Genomic DNA, 14,146 nt, shown 5'->3' on the forward strand with positions numbered 1-14,146 from the left:
ATATTTTCGCTGAGCAAAATGGAAGGGGGAACACGCTCCACTCAGTGACTGCCCGTGGCGGGAGAGCCGCCTTTGCGGTTTCACTTTTTGGCAATGCGGTGTTGTGGTTGGCTGGGGGCCATGTTAGGTAGACAAGAGTTAGGATACCCATCGCAGACGGTAAATATAGCTTTCCAGGCGTTCATCTTCTTTCAAGGTTACACGCAGGACCAGGGACGTCTGTTCCCAATACTGAAACCGGTGGGTCCCCAGGTTTACGCGGATTTGAACCGGGTACCTTTCACGTACGTGGGGAGTGCTGGACTTCTAAGCCATCACTGCGGTAAAAGTTACGGCTCCTTCCACTCCCCCAGGGGTCGTAGCATTTTCCGACAAAGTTGGCTAATTTCCCAAGCACTACAGACTAGCGGTGGGTACGCAAAGGAGCCAGGCCCTGCCCGGAGGTGCTCGACGGACCTTCAACATGGCCTCCATGGCATCTGGTGGGGGCTTGAGAAGCGTTTATTCCCACGTTCTCGGCGGGCTGATTGCGCGGACGCCTCTACCGATTGAAGAAACAGATGGGTATTCGGGGGCCCAAGATTCGAACCTGGTACCTCCCACTAACAAGACGAGTGTTTTATCCCTCTACCACAGAAGTGGACTAAAGTTAGAACTCCTATTCTCGCATTTCTCGACAAATTCGGGTAACTTGACAAGCTCTAGATCCCTGTGCTGAGAGGCTTGCAATAATTATTAGTGATTGGTGCCCCGTTGTAACGAAGTACGTTCCGCATTTTTGTACTCGTGGTACAAACCGAAGTGGTGGACTGGTTTGCAGCACACTGGGGACACCGCACGGGGGGCACCGGTATTCATTTTTATTCTTATTGGAACGTAGGGACACAAGACGCCGCCCAAAGAGGATTCAGGAACCTCTAACGTCTGCCGCTGTATTGGAGTGGGTGCACTCAAAACCTCTATCGCTGCTGCAAAAAAAAATACGACACAATGCATTGGCTAGACGTGCTTGTCGACAACACGCTCTACAAGTAATAACACATTGAAACGGTCGTTTGGCCAGGTTGGTTATAATTCATGTCGTGAAACAGCACGCCACTAGAAAGAAGAGGAGAAAAGGGATACACAGCACCGGCACTGAGGAGAGGAAAATAATGGCTTTTTCTTGGGTGCATGACCTTTCATGCTCCACCAACAAAGCAGTTGGCTGCAATCGTGTGAACGTGATGTGATTGCTCCCAACAAGCTGCAGTACCACAGTCCCGAGCACCAAAGGGGTGGAAGCGTTGGGTAAGCACCGGTGATCGGGTGTGACGAAATTACCTTGAATTATGTATAATGCACAACTGGTCGTAAATTAGATTTCGGTAACGTTTGGTACATTCTTCTTAAACTGAGCTGGCCTGTGTATACACGCCCGTTGTAGAGGGAACGGTGCACACTCGCGCTTCAAATTCGCGCATCACTCGCGCTTCAAGGAACGATACACAGTCGTGCTTCGCGCCTCGACTATTTTTGCCCCCAAAACCTAATAGGTACGTGTTTTTGGCCGACAAAATCACTAAGTACGACAGATCGTGGCGGCTTTGTAAAGAGAAGTAAAAGAGAAACAAGAATTGTGGAACTTCCCTGCACTCTAAAAAAACAGTAGCCATCTAGGTATACCTGACATTGCGTCGTCGCTATAGAGGGCATTTTTTCATTTGAACTTCACATCCCGATGGCCTTACTACGTCTATGCATTAAACACGTCTTGTAAACTTCCACTCAGCGCCTCTTTCGGGCACTCTTTTGTCCTTGTTTGGTAACTCGCGGTCGCAGCAAAATTGAAGTAGCTCTGCGTCAATGTCCACCAGTCGGCCTATATTACACTCTTTTACTAAAAAAGAGTACTAGACTGTGATAACGTTCACAATGCAGTCACCGTCGTTATTCATTGTTCAGTGTGGGGATTTTCAGTAGTAGTAGACAGGGTTCCGCCTACTAAGAAAACTAAAAAAATGCCACAGCTTATTTCAGCGTCACATTAAGCATTAAGCAAAACAGGCGTCACGACAATGTAGATTAGACCATTTCTCATAGCTCGTTCTGGTTCCGCCGTAAAGCGTTTCATAATCGGAGGATGATGCGAGCGGAATATCGGTTCCGAATTTTAGCTTTATTTATGCAACAGAGCGATGAAAACACACATTTCAAAACTGGCATTGACAAAGACGCACTCAATGATCATGCAATGTATCTGTGGCTAATATGTAGAAATTTTCTGGGTGAAGGACTATATCGAGATGCATTGTGACTTGAGCCGCATTGTGTCATAATTTCCGTGCACTTTTAATAAGGGAATTCTCTTCGAGAAACCATTGGTTGCAAACAAATAAAATATGTCCAGAAGGGTTACTACTGAATTACTGCTTCAATATTTGCTTTAAGTGCTAACTGATACATAAAGCACCGAAGTCACAGTTAAGATTGTTGAAGTTTGTTTCCCGAAGTACGTTGTCGATCAGGAACCCAATCACCCGGCACCGGTTGATTTGGTAGGACGCTCGCAGGGCGATGGAGGTCAAGTTCTCGGAGATGGCGACCGCATTGATGAAGTCGAGGCATTTGTAGTTAATGGAGGGAAACGAAGCGTTTATTAAAGTAACTGGGTACATAAGTAATCAAAATGGAAAAAATTTAAACTTTAGTTAGACAATAGCTCTAAGTGCGCACAAGTCACTCGAGCTTCTAAAACTTCGTCTAACTCTGCTATGCTCGGAGCGTACACAAGCCGATAGAGAAACGACGGCCAGGACTCTGTTCCCGTCGCAGGACCCGTCTAGTTGCCCGGTACACAGCTGCACCCTAAACCACGGCCTCCGCGATCGGCTGCCGGCGTCGCGCCGTTGCTTCGGCCGGCCCATTCTGCGCGTCCCCCAGCAAAAAGATGTAATTTAGCTAACTCCGGAACGCGCCGCGAGGTGGCGGTGTTAGCCGATGGTTCGGCAGCTTGCACCGACTCCCCTGGCCGGCTTTGTGGGGCCTGAGTTGCTGCGTGTTTTCACGGCCGGAATTCGCATAACTGTGTTGCAGCTTTATTTTTGTTGAGCTGACAAATAGAACTACCGGGTCGTGAAGTCCGCTTGTCTCAGAAGCTTCGAGGAACAGCACTGCAAAGTTAATCGCGCTGTGATTGCTGCGCTTGATCGGTGCAGGATATTTCCGTGCAGGCATTCAGGTGCGCGGATATTTGGGTGCGAAAACTTCTCGGATACAGGATTATCGGGTGCTTGCTTGTTGGAACAGCAGTTATATTTTTATTTCCGCATATGGTGGGTTATGGACAACAATCGAGCGCAGGGGTTGCATTTTTATATTGGCGCCATGTTTGATTTCGCCAGTTATTTTTAGTAGTTAAACAAATTTGTATATTTTTGCTTGATACCTCGTACGAGGAACACCGGTTATGCCGCCTATTAATTATATTCTTATACACATGCATTTTGTTCTAATTTACAAGATTTGAATTTATATTCGCTTTTTGTGGCGTGTAACTCAGATAACAATTAGCCGCCGTTTACAATGGTGTTATTCCTTGTTTATGCACTTTTCTCTAAACGAAAGACACACTGTCACTATCTAAAGAAAGCAGCATTACACGCATTCGGTTGCCCCCCAAAACTAAAAAAATCTTACGAGGAGTTTTATGCAGGTTGTGCGCTGTCACACTAAAATGATTTTGCAAACACTGTTGTCACCACCTTTTTTTCATACGGACAAGTCTCGCATATTTCGTGTGGAAGAACGGGCCTCTGAAAACAGCTGCAGTGTGTGCATGTCCAAAGCAAACATCAAACCTGTCATCATTGCTGTACACACGGATGGGCTTCGATATCAGTAATTGAAAATTTAAATGTCTTTAGTCTTTGGTCCGAAATAGTGAAAATTTAGTTTGGCTGTGGTAACCGAGCTATGTTTAAGAATACAATGAAATCGGGGTGCATATGACTTCAAGTTGTTTTATTTGTTGCGACTGAAATTGAAACTAACTTGCTTAACGCACATGTGTAGAACAGATTGCCATATCTTTGGGGCTATCGCTCAACGTAATACTCTTTAAAGGAGCCATGAAGAGAAAACACAAGTTTGGTTCATTCGAAAGATTGCCTCGTTAGAACCGTAACGACACCACTTATAACGCAAACTTCGCTCAAATAAGCTACATAATTAGGAAAAACGGGAATGGTCATGCGACCCACCAGCTCATTTCCCGCAACAGAACCTATGCCGTCACAAGGGCTAAGCTCTGCGATTGGCGGAGGCCGGCAAAAGCAAACGCATGTTAGGCAGGGCTTACAGTTTGCATAACGAGCTAAATGCCCGTGAAACATACTGCACATTCTTTTTATGACAAAGAACGGTGGAGTAAACGGTTGAAGTTCCGAACGAACACGCAAGCGTGTGCGCCAATGCGTACGAAACAACCGCCTGGCCTAGCTCGACATCTCGCCGTCGCGCAGACGAATTTTCGGGTTCGAGGCGCTCTGACCTTGGAGGAAAAATGCCGTAAACACCGCGCATTGACGCTCGTATCTTTCTGGTCGAAGCAGAGAGGTCGCGCGAACGGCTTTCCATACACGACACCGGCCAACTGGCATAAGCGATACTGCTCTTGAAGTTGAACTATTATTAACCGTAATAAAAATACGGCACATACGTACCAGTCTGTATTCGTCCGTGGCGACGGCGCTGACGAGGCAGCGGTGCCGACGGCAGGGCGTTCGTCTGTTGTGGCTATCGCGGAATGGTCGCTTTCCCGTCCACCGCGTATCCCACAACTCTTGCCGCTCGTGCACTTAGAAGCGTTGAGCGTTGAAGTGGTGTGACGTTGTTAAATGCAAGCCCGAGCTCCTCGGCGAGAGTTTTGTTCTCCGGATCAGGCGATTCCATGACTAGGGCTGCGGGTGCACTAGGTTTTACTAGCATATTTAAAATGGCCGCCGTCTCGGTCGACTCCCGCGTGTGGGTGCTATATGGAGTCGACATACTAAGTATCTGTTTCATGGACCGGCCCGTGTGACACCATTGCTCACGTCACCAAATGTGCAATTTTAGCGGGAGATTTAAAATTTTGGCTTAAATTGCCTTATTTCTCAGTGAATAAAGCATCATTTGCTTCCGGGAAAGCGCTTGGGGTACTATGAAACACCTAATCTTTCGAATAAAACAAACTTTTGTTTTCTCTTCATGGCTCCTTTAAACGTGTTAATCCTAAAAATATGACGGCTGCTTCCACTCAACAGGCATTAATTCAAAGGCAAGATAAGAGCGCAGCCATCCGTCGTGCGCATGACGCGATCGCGCCCCGCGCTCTACTGAACTGCATTGACCATGCAGATTATATAAAGTACGTAAGCCTGGATGAGAAATACTGGAAAAATAATCGCCTTTTAGCGAACCGAACGTTATTTAAGCAACAAAAATTTTTCATTGTTAGTATGGAATATTGTCCGTGTGTCGAAGGCGTCATGCGGCACATGTTAAAGAAGTCGCATAGCTGCGATCGTAGGTAAAATAAATTCATTATTATAAGGTTCTATGAGTCGCTTTGCATGCATAACATCAGCTATGCTTTCTTTTTATTTCGATACGAAGCGCGAATGTTGAAGAAACGCCATTTCGAGAAGCGTTGCAGCATACCCGTCTTTCGTTTCAACCATCGGCTCCGCGCGCCGCGGTGCGGCGGAAAACGGTGAAACGGCCTCTTCGGAATTACGCTATCTCCGGGCGATTGGGACGACCGGAGCAACGGCGCGCCGCCGGCAGCCGATCGCGGAGGCCGTGCCTAAACTTACGACGTGATCCTAAAGTCTGCCTCTCGCTTAGGGGGCTGAAAAATCCAACCTAGCTTTAGCGGTCGAGACTCCTTGTCCCGCCAGAAACTGCCCAGCTGAGAGCTCAGGCAAGAACGCTTTTTAACGGCCAAGTACGGCCTTACAGCACCTCGGTGAGGCGGCGAGGCGGCGAATACACATGCCTCCGAAAGGGGGGGGGGGAGGGGGGTTAAAATCGGCGGCTATATGCCGTGCCGACGAGGGCGCGTAACAATGGTATCTCGCGTACAAGCCGCCGCGCCGTGCGGTCAGACGACGAGCACTACCCCTCAGTAGTCCACTATGTCAACAATTCCGGGAACTTAGCGGGGCCATCTGCATTCTTAAAGGGGAGTATTCTCGCCGCATTCTTCCGTCCAGACAAGCCGTCTCCCGAACGCGCCGCGGCAAATTTACGACGACCACCGCGTAGTGTCGGCAGTGCGTTGCCGCTAGACCGAGCGGCGGGGATCTATCCTTTCACACGCGCGGCCGGGGCGCCTGGCTGCTCACCTCAAAAGTGAACCTTACAGTCACTGAGCAAGAATAAGTTCTTGCTCCGTAACCAAAGTATACGAAATATTCAGGATGCCGAGCTACGGAACCCATTAAAGAGTCATCGCGCTGGCAAATATAAGAAAACACCTAATGTGCTTTGCTCTAATTTATATACTGAGTATTTCAGACTGTAAAATGTTTATGTGCACTTAAAGAATGAGTTTTTTTCCAAAAATATTATTCAAATAACAAACATTTAGGCTTTTGGTTCTTTGTTGACACGTTTCTGGCGCTTATTGTACACAGCCAATACACATCGCCTGATGGAGAAGGTAATAACATTATTCTTTCCAGAACCGACTGGACTGCTCGTCATTGGGGCGGCCTTATACTGCTTGAATGCCATAATTATTATATTTAGGTGTTTTGCAATAGCCGAGTAGGGATTTATTCGTTCGTCGTTTTTTCATTGCGAAATTTCTTGAGTCACAATATCGCGCTGGTATTCTGTCTCCCTCTTTGAGTGACCATCTTCTGGGGAGATAGTTCCTCAAAAGGGATGCAAGAAAGAAGCGTGAAAAGACTTAAAGACGCCATGCAGACAAAACAGGAGTTCGGTTCATTCGAAAGACTGCCTTGTTAGAATCGCACTGGCAGTACGTTTAAAGCAAGCTTCTCTAACATAAGCTATATAAATTGAAAAAAAGGAAGCGTAATCTGACCCACTAGCTCATTTCCCGCAACAGAACCTATGATGCAATATACCCAGCTGTGAGACTGGCTGTGACAGGCAAAAGCAAACGGAAATTAGGCAGGGCTCATCAGCTTGACGAACGAGCTATTTGCGCCTAAATGTAATGCATATTAATTTCACAGCTGTATCAATGGTGCGGTAAACAATAAAAGTTACGAAAGTCCACGTACGCATTGAGGTACCGATGCACACTGCTCTTGATATTGGGAGCATTATGCTTTGTTTTAGCTGCACAGCAGTACGGCGCTTTCGAGTGGTCTTACCCGACACTGGTCTATTAGCTTAAGCCATGGTTTCTCAAAGTGGGTTCCGAGGAACCTAGGGGTTCCGCAGGCCCCTCCTCAGGGTTCCGCGAGCCACTGATAAATTTTCCTTGGTTCCGCAGTCGTAAAGTCTTATATGGTAAACTTGAGGTGCGATCGATCTAAGGAACCTCCATTACTCACGCCCGAGTGTCAGTAAGCACATCTCGGCGCATAACAGAAACGCGCGAGCTGCGCAATAAATCTCGCCAGCAGCTTGTAGCCAGCCAGACTCCGAAAACGGGCCACGTGGTTAAACTATTGCACTTGCATCTCTGTCTTATATTAACCCCATGCGCATTTCTCCTGTTTGGAGATAGGCGCCGCTAGCGTACGCATTCGCGTAAAGTCGACGGGGAAAAAAAACGATACCCTTGTTTGCCTTTAAATTTATTGCACGTTAATGTAGCATGAACGGAACGAAAACTGGCGGGAGTGGGGGGGGGGGGGGTTCATTGGCACTTAACGGAACTTAGCAGGGTTCCCTCGGACCAACATGCTTGAGAACCCGTGGTTAAGCGATATTGTCTTGCGTAATCCTGTTCGCCGTGGATACCCCATGTTTCACGAAACGATCACTTTCTGCAGTAACAAAAATAGGCCAGGTGCAAATACGCTCAAAAACAAAGCAAAGGCGGACAACGATCGGTGGCTGAGAAAACATACATACATACATACATACATACATACATACATACATACATACATACATACATACATACATACATACATACATACATACATACATACATACATACATACATACATACAAGTTTATTTTCCAGAAACTATACAGACCTGAATGGTCTCTGGGGCTAAAAGCTACGCCTCCAGCTGGACAAGGCCCAGGAGACCATTTTAAGGAACGTAGGTACAAAAACGAACTGTACAAAACACTCGATACAAAAGCACACAAACAAAAAAAAGTCTATACAGTTCTTAATAAAATCTGCCTACAGTTACACAAGCTACACATACAGGTAACAAATAAATAAAATATACAGGTGAAATAAAGTATAATATATAAAATATATACATAAAATATACATGCAGGTACAGGTAAGGGTACAGACTTTCCCCACGATTTAGACAAGTATTCTGGTATAGAGATCACCCCAAAATACGTCCGCATTACTGGTTGTTCCTTTCCCAAAGAAAACGTGTAAAATAACAACAACTCCCAAATAAAGTCTCAAACGTGCGAATACGGCCAGAAAGGAAACAAACGATCACTGTTTTTGTGCTAAAAACGGGCACAATTGCTTCCAACTTTCGTAACAAGCATTTTGAGAGAATTCATTCAGTGCAACATGTATGTTATATTTCAGTGTCTGGTATTTGTTGAATGTACGAAAGTGTTGAATGCCCAAGGGTGTTCATTTCATTTGTTTATATTACAGAACGTCCTTTTTATTTTGGCTATAGATGATAGCTAGTTTGCACTGTAGGTAGTTGAGAAGCAGAACATTTAAAATAGATGAAATCGGTGCATAATATTTATAGCAATAATAATAAAATGTTCAAATAAGGCTTTAGTAGTGGCCAAGGGCTCAATATTTGCTATAAGGCGAATCACATTTTTGTGCAGAATCAAAAGTCAGCCTAAGTTGGTTTTAGATGTGGTTCGCCATATCAGTGTACAATATTTTCGGTAAGAGTGAAATAAGGTGCGATAAATTTGAAGTCTTACTTTAGTTGGGAGTAAACTACGACAACGTGAAATTATTCCAGTTACCTTTCCAGAAACCTATATTCAAAGGTAGTTATATGAGTATCCTATGTGAGACCGGAAGACAAGTGCACACCGAGGATTTTGTGGCTGTCAACGAATCTTTTTTTTTATCGTCTATGTAAAGGATGTGTTCAACCGAACAAGGTTTGTTTTTGCGTGAAATATATTTGCTTTTGTTTTCGTGGAATTAATACTAATTCGGTTTATTTTTGACCAGTTGGATATTTTTTTTAGAAAATTATTGCATTGTTGAATCAAATTGTTAACGTTAGGACCATATAACAGGACTGTGCTATCATCAGCGTATATAAAAATTTAGCCTCAGTGTCAATTTCTACTATATCATTAACGTATGTGTTAAATAAAAGTGGTCCAAGTACACTACCTTGAGGTGCACCTCGGCATTTCACCAAGTGGGAAGACTTGTGTTTATTTATTTGCACATACTGAGTTCTGGCATTTATATAGCATTTAAGTACATCTTAGCACTTGCCTCGCATCCCGTGTTTGTCTAGCTTTTTGATTAAAATTGCATGGTCGAGGCAATCAAATGCCTTACTAAATTCCACAAAGATGGTAAAACAGTATTTACTGTCCTCAAAATTTTGGAAGACATCTTCTTTTACTGGTTTAAGTTCTGTTTACGTTGATTTGCCTTCCCAAAAGTCAAGCTGTGAGTCAATATTAATGCGTTGTTTCTGAAAGAAGTTTGATATCGGAGTAAAAATTACTTTTTCAAGCCCTTTGGAGAAAATCGGAAGGACTGAGATAGCGCGGTAATTATTTGGTAAGTTCCTATCGGCACCTTTATAGATTAAGGAAATTCTGGCTTTTGCTATTTTGTCGGAAAAAATGTGCGACGCAAATACCTGGTTTAAATATGTGCTAGTATTGGGGTAATTACTGGAAAAAAAGTATTTAACAGGTGTAACTTGCACGTTACCAATGCTAGCGCCATATGGAAGGACAGACGGCAAGCAACGGTGCAGAGCCGAATGACACAGTAGGAGTTCGTTGGAATACGCGCACTTCTGACTTCATGGCAGACGTTACGGAAACGCACGATTAGTGGAGAGAGTCAAAATTATAGCATAAAGAGTAAAGAGTAATTTTTTGAGTGAATACTGCATTATTCCTGTCCGGACAAGCTTCAGAAGCATAAAAAACACACAATATTTGGAATAAAACAAACTTGTATTTCCTCAGTATTGCTGCTGTAAACTCGAGGCATGAAATTAATAAAATCAGGTGCACATTCAATGGTTTTATTGTATGCAGAGGTCGTGACAATGAAAGAATGTTGCCATTGTTTCTGTAGTACTTTTATCGTGCATTTGAAGTTCTTCAAGCTTTTCATGTATAGTAATGTTGGTTTGCGCTGGGGAAAGCTGTTTTCCAATTTTATTTTATGAATACCTAGCGTTTTTATGTTACCAAAGTTTGCAGCTGTGCCTTGCGCACGCATCTCCTTAAAAGCTGTTGTAGTCTTTTCAATGTATGCCCTTCCGCAATAAAAAGAGAGATTTATTTTATCTGTCAGTAATTGAAGGGAATGTGACCTGGAGTAATGTTGCTTTGAAAATGGACTTTAAATGTAATTAGTGCTATGGCCATAAAACAACAGCCCTGAGTCAGCGGACGAAGACAGAAGCTATGCATCAGGTCAAATTAAGCCCAAGCAGAATCACTGCAACAGGTTTTAGGTAAAATAGGGAAAGACACGAACGAGACCTGTAGCCACATTTAGTTAGATTAGTTAGATTAGTATGGTTGTTTATCTTTCGCATCATCGACCCCACGATCTTTAGGTGGACTAGAGAAATGGCGTGGCAAGAGTGCACGCCGCACTTATAGAAAGTGTGAGGAGGTGATTGGTGTGGGATGGATGCGGGAACCATAAATAAAAAAAGGGGTTATGAGCACCCGCAGCCGTTCAAAATAGGCAAAAACCAGAATAATCAGGCAATATCGTTTAAATGCGGCCACCATGGCATACCTAAAAAAATGTTCGTGCTTATGCATCTCATAGTAATACACCAATTGCTGTGTTGTCCTCAAATTAGGAAGCGTTACCGGAGCATTTCAGGTGTATGGACAACAGTGACCTCACGACAAGCCACGTGTGTTACCGTATTAGTGTTATTTTTTGTAAATGTTGCGAGCTAGGGCTAACTACCGTGACATGTCATAGCAGTGCGGATGCAACCTTTATTAGCCTCACGGGCCCCAGTCCCGATGCCACAAACATTACTCAGGCTACACGCGCTACTGATGTGCTCAGCTCCAAGTACGGGCTACTCTTCAGTGCGCTGCTGCACTTTCACCCTATTTAATGGAGTAAGTGGTTCCACCGTGGAGAGCCAAGTGCTACCCATGCAGCGGATCTGGCTTGAGTGGTTATGTTTCTTTACCATGAGAAACATATTCTTAGGGTGCGAAATACTACAACATGAATCATGGTAACTACTCCTGTGTAGGACAATGGTACATATAAATGGACGAAATTCTGTGTATTTTAGCGAAACGAAATTCGGCCACTTTTAGAATTGAGATTCGGAGACTGAGAAAACAGTAGAGCTGCTGATGTTCAGTAGCTTTAGGTCGGCCTTTGTTTGGTCTGACCCTTTCGTGAGAGAAATGGCGCTCAAAAGTGAAAATCTCTCCATGCAACCTGAGGTAAATGAAAGTCTACAGTCCACCCTGAAGGTCAGGGGAAAAGGGAACGATGGCGACGACTGTCCAGAAGATCCAAGATGTCCCGCTGCCCAAGACCAAGAGGCAGGCCCGATCGTTCCTAGGGCTCACGGGCTACTATATAGAGTTCATGCCGAACTACGCCCAGGTTTCCACCCCCCTTTCTGACCTAACGAAGAAAGGGCAGCCTGCAGCGGTTAAATGGGGCCCCGAGGAGGAGACGGCTTTCACTGCTCTTAAGGAGCGCCTGGCAAAAACTCCAATTCTCAAACTCCAAAACTTTGAGAGAGAGTTCGTGCTCCGGACGGATGCCTCTGATCGGGGATTGGGGGCTGTGGTTATGCAGGAACACGACAGAAAGCTGCATCCCGTGGCGTACGCCAGTCGGAAGTTGCTCCCCCGGGAGACAGCCTATTCCACTATCGAAAAGGAGGCATTGGCTCTGGTTTGGGGAATAGAAAAGTTCCAATCGTTCCTGTATGGCCGGAGATTCCTAGTTCAAACCGATCATCAACCCCTGAGGTTTATCCAGGAGGCCAGGTCCGCCAACAGCCGGGTCCTTCGCTGGAGTATTAAACTCCAACAGTGCAGCTTCAGGGTAGGGTACATCAAGGGAAGCGAGAACGTGGGAGCCGACTACCTGAGCCGTATGGACTGAGGTAGTAACCTGCCGAAGCGAGTGAAAAAAAAACACACATCGCAGTTGGATTGCTTCGGGGATACTTTTTACTTCATATGTGTTGATTTTGTATAGTCTTTTTGCTGAGTGTGTCGTGCAGCGTGCACCTTCTCCGCACGTGGATGCAGTGTTGGTGTAGGAATGAAATGTTTTATTTTCGTTCCCCTTAGGGGACTGGTGCGTTAAGTTCTTCCTGTGTACGACTAGGGTGGGAGTGCGTGGAAAACTCGAACAGTTGTGTGCGCGATGTGGTGGCGCGTGAACTTGCGCAGTGCAGTCGACCGAAAGTTTGCGCGGCCCTCGCGCGCGCTCTCGAGAGCGCCGCAGAAAAGGAAGCCCCAACGACCGAGACACCCTGCTTGATCACCAACGGGAAGAACGCCGCAAAAGCCGAGCAACGCACCATCGCGCACGCAGAAGTGCAGGCCACTTCATGGAAATAGAAGACACCGACACCGACTCCTCTTTCGCTTCGAGATCACCGCATCACTCCAGGAGCCCCATTGACCGCACCCGGGTCTCGGACTACCAGGCTGAATGGTCGGCAAGAGACCCGTCAGCGCAGGATAATGACGAACGGTTCGGCCTGTGGACTATCCAGGGACCAAAGCGTCGCCCACGATTCTCGAGGAAGGCGGAGCCTGGAGCGCCGACGGAAGAAATTCCTCGCTCTAAGCTTCCAAGCTACCTAATCACCCTTCGACCAACAACGCGTGTTGCGCTGGCGAGCGTTTCACAGCGTCTGCTTCACACTACGGTTATGGCAGCTGCTCCACCGTCAGAGCTTCAGCATCACGTAGCCATCCGCACGAACAGCGCATCGAATACAGTGACAATCGAGACTTACGACGCCCAGCACGCCAAAGGCCTCTTGCGACTCACGTCCATCCGAATATCGCCGAACCAAACGATTCCGATTACTGCACACCAAACCCCTGGAAAGGGCATGTGTCGTGGTGTCATCTACCGAGTTGACCCGTCGGAGACGGCGGAGTCCCTAAGAAGAGCCCTGTACTCGGAGAGCCACCACATCATTGCCGCACGGCTGATGGGGAAGCGAGGAGCCTGCCTCGTGACGTTCGAGGGAACCAGACCGCCACGGACGATCAGGTACTGGAGTGTACTCACGAAGGTTTCCACGTACGAGGCGCGCAGTCTGGTTTGCCACAATTGTCAAGGCCTTGGACACAAGAAAGACATTTGCCCGCACCCTAGCACCTGTGCCAAATGCGGAAGGCAGCACTCTGCTGATGTCCAGTGCATGGATCAGACACCATACTGCCGAAACTGCAAGCAGTCTGGACACCTAGGTACTGACGCCGAGTGCCCCTCGCGTCGCCGATTTGAAGAACGAAGCAAGGAGCGGGCAAAAGATCGCCGCTCGCGTAGTCGCAATCGACGTAGAAGCAGGCGTCGCTCATCCAGTTGGAACCACGGCAATCGCTTCATGCCACTCTCCGAAACCAGTCCCAGCCGCAGCAGGAGCCGTAGTGTTGGTGCCCCCGCTGCTTCACAAGTGGACAGGGCCGCCGCTTCTCCCGGATCGCAAATCGCTAAAGAGTCAACCAATAAAAAGGTGACGTATGCTACTGCCACCGCGTCAATCATGCCTCCTATCCAACGATCGGCACA

The sequence above is a fragment of the Haemaphysalis longicornis genome, unplaced genomic scaffold, assembly GCF_048455015.1.
Source record: "Haemaphysalis longicornis isolate Haplotype H1 unplaced genomic scaffold, Haemaphysalis longicornis Haplotype H1 scaffold_10, whole genome shotgun sequence".
Classification (NCBI taxonomy): domain Eukaryota; kingdom Metazoa; phylum Arthropoda; class Arachnida; order Ixodida; family Ixodidae; genus Haemaphysalis; species Haemaphysalis longicornis.